The sequence below is a fragment of the Mastomys coucha genome, unplaced genomic scaffold (genome assembly GCF_008632895.1).
Source record: "Mastomys coucha isolate ucsf_1 unplaced genomic scaffold, UCSF_Mcou_1 pScaffold21, whole genome shotgun sequence".
NCBI classification, from domain to species: Eukaryota; Metazoa; Chordata; class Mammalia; order Rodentia; family Muridae; genus Mastomys; species Mastomys coucha.
This window is the reverse complement of record NW_022196904.1, coordinates 141,685,155-141,691,270: the sequence shown is the minus strand read 5'-3', so window position 1 is coordinate 141,691,270 and position 6,116 is coordinate 141,685,155. Positions and strand designations below refer to the sequence as shown.

The window sequence follows — 6,116 nt, the reverse complement described above, 5'->3', positions numbered from 1 at the left end:
TGTGTGTGTGTGTGTGTGTGTGTGTGTGTGTGTGTGTGTGTGTGTGTATGCGTGTGTGTGATACATGTCACATGAAGGGCAAAGGACAACTTGAGAACTTAGTTTTCTTTAATCATGTGTGTCCAAGGGATGAACTCAGGTCATCAGTCTTGGTGAAAGGAGTCTTTATGCACAGGATCGTCTTGCTGCCCTTGAACTAACTTTCAATCCTTCTTTCTCTGCCTTCTGAATGCTGAGTTTACAGACAAGCCCACCATGCCAATATTCTCCTCCAGGTGAGGGTGTGTGGGTGTGGAAGGCCTCCTTTCTCTTCTCATTTTCCCTTAGCTTTTGCTTTCTATCCTACCTCACATTAAACAGTAAGAGGAAATATAGTAATGATCAGTGAAGTGGAAGACAGACAAGTTATCCAAGCCAAAGAACAAATAAGAGAAATAGGAACACCTGATTTCTGGAACTAATTAGGTAATATTAAGACTGTCTAACATAGCCTGGCAGTGGTAGAACATGTCTTTAGTCCCAACACTTGGGAGGCAGAGGCAGGCGGATCTCCGAGTTTGGGGCCAGCCTGGTGTACAGAGAAACCCTGTCTTGAAAAACCAAACAAAAAAAAAAGAAAAGAAAAGACTGTCTAACATAAATATAGGAGGCAAAAAGAAAGAAAAGAACAGACAGGCATCTTAAATAATAGTCAAGGATGTCCCAGATTTGGTAAAAGATAAGTATATATTTGAGATGCCTAATAAGTCCATATAAGTTTATATCTAATCAGGCATTGTAGTACATACCTCTAACTCCAGCACTCGGGGGAAGATAAGTAGATCTCTGTAAGTTCACAACCTGTCTGGTATACATATTTCTTAGACCAGCTAGGCATACACAGTGAGGAAAAAAAAAGACCGTATCTAGGTATATCACAGTCATACTACAACTAACAAAGAGAGCAAATGTGCTGCTTTATGCTTGGTTTTGGTGCGGGCATCTAACCCAGGGCCTTGCATATGCTGAGCATAGTTCTACTCATGTTTACCACAATCCAACCCTGAGAGCAAAAGCCACACAGCACATACAGAGAGAGGACTTGCAACCAGCTGTACTCAGGAGTTCACAGGCCAGAAGTGAGCTCATGGCAGCTTTGCCATAGAGAGCAGTTAGAACATTCAGAATTCATGTTCATCAAGAACAGCCTAAAGCATGACGCTGAAATACATTTTCATAGACAAGAAAATAGAATTAACTGCATTGGGAGGAAAAATGGGAGGACACCTTTCATTTCCATCTTAAAGGGTCTTGTCTATCACATTTGTGACAAAAAACAAATCAACCAGATAATGCCCAGCAAGATCATCTGGCCATGTTTTTTTTAGGGCGCAAGAGACTTTGGGGATTGGAGACCTAAAGTCCCCAATGTGCTACCAACTTTTGCTCTTAAGTGCCATGGAGAAGGGACAGAAGGTAGAAATGTGATCGATTGGACGTGACAGGTCTGAGTAACAGAAACAGCCTGGGGCAGAAACTCAGCCAGGCCTGTCTGTCTGCTGCTTCTGAGTCTCTCCAGTGCTGCATTCCTTTCTCCCGGCTAAGGAGCAAGGCCTCTGGAGCAAGGGTCTTTACGTCATGACGAGCTGTTGCTAGGGAAGGCTAGGGGTAGTGAGAAGATCATTTTTCTGCTTTATGGATAGCTTTGGGGTAAAGAAGTTCTGCTTTCTATCTTGGGGAAGAAAATTCTAGTTTCTGTGGCCTGCCTTGGGGATCACTATGAAGGGCGTGTGAGAGAAGAGAGGGCTAAAGAGACTTTTTGCTTTTTAGGCCTTCATTTTGGAGTCTCATTTTCTGAGCTCTCCTGATACTGTTCATGGCTCTGCACTGTAAGTTATTTGGCCAGACAGGAAATGAGAACTGATAAAGTCAGGCCCTAAGGAATACAGCACACTGAGTCATCCAAAGGCTCTGCTGTGTGACTGTTCTATGGATATGTAAAATAACATTTGTCCTATCAACTCCAAGAATAATTTATTCAAGTTCATCTTTTTTTATTTGTTTTTAAACAGGGTCTTTCTACTGTAGCTCTGGATACCCCAGAACCTGCTATGTAGACCAGGCTGGCATTGAACTCACAGAGATCTGCCTGCCTCTGCCTCTTGAGTGCTAAGGTTAAAGGCATGTGTCACAATGGTCTTCAAATTTATCTTGGATGAAAGTTTATTAAGGATGACCTATGGAGAATCAGGCAGTTGCATTTTTTTTCTGAAGTCACCAGCCCCCTTTCCTGGAGGAAGCTCTATTTGTGTTTTTAATTAGTTTACTTATTTTGTGTTTGTGCGTGCATACTGTGTGTGAGTACATGCTATGGGTGTGGGGGCATGATGGGGGCATCTCAAGCATGGTGGTGATCAGAGGACATCTTTCAGGAGCTGAATCTCTCCTTTTACCATGCCAGTCTTGGGATTGAACTCAGGTATCAAGCTCGGTAACAAATGCCTTTACCCACTGAACAATCTTGATGGCCTGGAAAGGTCTATTTTATGTGGGTCTAAATGGTGAGATAGCTGAGCAACTGAGTTTGATCTCCAGGATCACAAGATGGTGAAAACTAACTCCTAAAAGTTGTCTGCCAGCTATGTTAAGAAAAGAGAGAGAGCTGGGCGGTGGTGGTGCACGCCTTTAATCCCAGCACTTGGGAGGCAGAGGCAGGAGGAGTTTGAGGCCAGCCTGCTCTACAGAGTGAGTTCCAGGACAGCCAGCCAGGACTACACAGAGAAACCCTGTCATGAACCGCCCCCCCCCCCCCAAAAAAAAAGACAAGAGAGAGACCTGGCATGCATTAAACATAGAGAAAGAAGAAATAGGAGTTTACCAAGTGTAAAACGAAGATAAGATTAGCAAGCCTATCTGGGTGGTGGGTGGACCTGGGAGGACTGGGAAGTGAATGTGATCAGGGTACACTATGTGATATTTTCAAATAATCATCTGAGAAATGATTATTTGAAAATATCATATAATGATTAAAAAATCATTCTTTGTTCTCGCTTCAGCAGCACATATACTAAAATTGGAACGATCCAGAGAAGAGTAGCATGGCTCCTGCGTATGGAACGATCCAGAGAAGAGTAGCATGGCTCCTGCGTAAGGATGACATGAAAATTCGTGAAGCCTTCCATATTTAAAAAAAAAAAAAAATTCTTTAACCTCCACATTCTAGTGGTGGCATGCACCCCCACCCCATGCATCATGTACTCACACACACATGATATAAGCACAAACACATTTTTTTTTTTAAATTGGCTGCAAATCTAGGTTCAGAGCGCTACCTAGTGTTAAAGTGCTAGAGGTGATTGCAGTCTCAGACAAGGGATAGTTCCGGACTCTGCTGGGGTCAGCAAGCACTGTCCTACAGTGGCAAAACGGAAGCTTGCTGTAAGATGGAGCTACTCTGTTAGGATTGAGAGGAGTCTCACGAGTCCTGGATTCAGTTCCTAGCACCTCACTGCAAAACAATTCCAAAATATAAATGGCATCAGGACAGAAGGGATGTCCCTGTGGCTATTACAAATAATAAAGACAACGATGAATGTACGAAGAACTTCACAGCCATATTTGGAATTTTATTTTAAAGAATGGGAAGCTCGTGGAAAAACAAGTATATCTCAACCTTACTCAAAAAGTAGAAAGTCAGCCGGGCGGTGGTGGTGCACGCCTTTAATCCCAGCACTTGGGAGGCAGAGGCAGGCAGGTTTCTGAGTTCGAGGCCAGCCTGGTCTACAGAGTGAGTTCCAGGACAGCCAGGACTACACAGAGAAACCCTGTCTTGAAAAAACAACAACAACAAAAAAAACAAAAACAAAAAACAAAAAAAAAAAACAAAAAGTAGAAAATCTAAACTGTTAAATACATTTAAAAAATTTAGAGATGTTCACATGAAAAATTCTAGATTTGCCTTTATCAGTGAAATTTCACAAATATTTAAGAGACAATACCTATCATGCTTAACCTCTTCCAGAGACTAGAAAAAAGCGTAATGTTTGCTCCTTTTATTTATTTTTTAAAAAGAGTTGTCTTTATTGTTATTTTTAGTTATGTGTATGTGTGTGTCTGCATGTGGATGTGAGCTACCTGACTTCAGTCATCTGGAAAAGTAGCAAGGGCTCCTGCCTGCCCAGTCATCTCTCCAGTCCTCTTCTTTGTTCATTTTGAAACAGTCAGATCATCCCATCTCAGCCTCTTGCATGCTGATGTTTCAGGCATGCACTCTCATGCCCAGTCATGTTTCTTTTTATTTCTCCCTTGCCTCGTGCCGAGGATCAAACCTTTCACATATGCCAGGCAATCACTGTGTCACTGAGCTACATTCTCAGAGCCTTGCATCATTTTAGGAAGGTAATTTAACCTTAATACCCAATTTCATAATGTTACAAGAGAGTAAAGTTATAGACCAATTTCTTTCTTTTTTTTTTAAGATTTATTTATTATTATAAATGAGTACACAGAAGGGTGTCAGATTTCATTATGGGTGGTTGTGAACCGCCATGTGGTTGCTGAGATTTGAACTCACAACCTTCAGAAGAGCAGTCAGTGCTCTTACCCACTGAGCCATCTCGCCAGCCCCAGACCAATTTCTTTCCTGAACATAAGACCCAATAAAACATTAGGAATGAAATTCATCCATAGACACAGAAGAATGAATCAGGCTCACAATATTTAACTGCTCTTTTTAGAGACCCTAGATTCTATTCCCAGCACCCACATGGAAATTCAGAAACATTTGTAACTCCTGTTCCAGGATATCCAACTGTGGGATGTAAAACCATGCAAGGAAGTTTGGTAAGGTAGAGCAGGTGGAGACCCGGGGACTCGGTGGGCTTAGGTGACACCCAGCAACCTGACAGACTCCTGACTTATATTTACATTTAAAAGTTGTTTTAAATTAAAGAAAAAAAGTAGCAGAAGGACACAACAGTTAGTTACTTAATACAAAATGGTCAGCCCTGAAAAGATACATACAAAAAACATTTTACAGATTGAGTAGGTTGTAATTAGAAATATATGTGTGTGCGTGCATGTGTGTGTGTATATATATATATATATATGTATATATATATGTGTGTATATATGTATACACACATATATATATGCATGTACATATATCCCTGTAACAATAATCAATGAAAAAGAAGCCATGGGGGGGTGAGCCATGAGAGTACTGACTGCTCTTCCAGAGGTCCTAAACTCAATTCCCAGCAATCACATCGTGGCTCATAGCCACCTATAATGAGTTCTGGCGCCCTCTTCTGGCACACTGACACATATGTAGGCAAAACAATGTACATAATAAATAAATAAATCTTAAAAAAAAAAGAAGCCATGAATTTGAAAGAGAGCAAAGAAGGATATATGGGATGGAGGAGGAAAAGGGAGAAATGATGTAATTATATTATAATCTCAAAAAATAATAAAAAAGGGAAAAAAGAGAAGTGGATCTTCCCACTTCAAAAGATTTAATGAAGAAAAAAAAAATCCAAGGCCTTTTGTGAGTTTTAGTCAGTTACCGATGTGGTCAAGTTGACAACCAAGAATAGCCATCGTAATATGTTAGTTTAGCAAAGTCAATGGAGTGGAATAAATTTGCCTTGGCCCTAAAAGTCTTTGTATTTTTAGCCAATGGTGCATGGCCCTGAAAGGCCTTGATATTGAGTACTTAGGCAACTAAATAGGTCAACTTAACCACAGTGAGATTTTGTTCCTCTATAGAGGTAGGGGGCTCAGTTGTTTTGTTTGTTTGTTTGTTTGTTTTGCTTTTTTTTTTTAAGATTTCTTTATTTAGTTTATGTATGTGAGTACACTGTAACTGTCTTCAGACACACCAGAAGAGGGCATCAGATCCTATTACAGATGGTTATTGAGTCACCATGTGGTTGCTGGGAATAGAACTCAGGACCTCTGGAAGAGCAGTCAGTGCTCTTAATCACTCAGCCATCTCTTCAGCTCGGGGGTCAGTTTTATTTGTGGCTTACTAAAGGAAAGTATATAAAAGTATGGCTATAGCTAAAGTTCAGTGGAGAGTGTTTGCCTAGCAGTCCCAGACTTGGGGTTAGAGCCCCAGAGGGCAGGAGACTCCG

General features: G+C 41.1%; 1 pseudogene; it reads left to right on the top strand.

Annotated features, from left to right (window-relative positions):
* Window positions 1-3,022: 3,022 nt before the first annotated feature.
* On the top strand, window positions 3,023-3,167 carry LOC116104224 (annotated as a pseudogene).
* The last annotated feature ends 2,949 nt before the right edge of the window (window positions 3,168-6,116 follow it).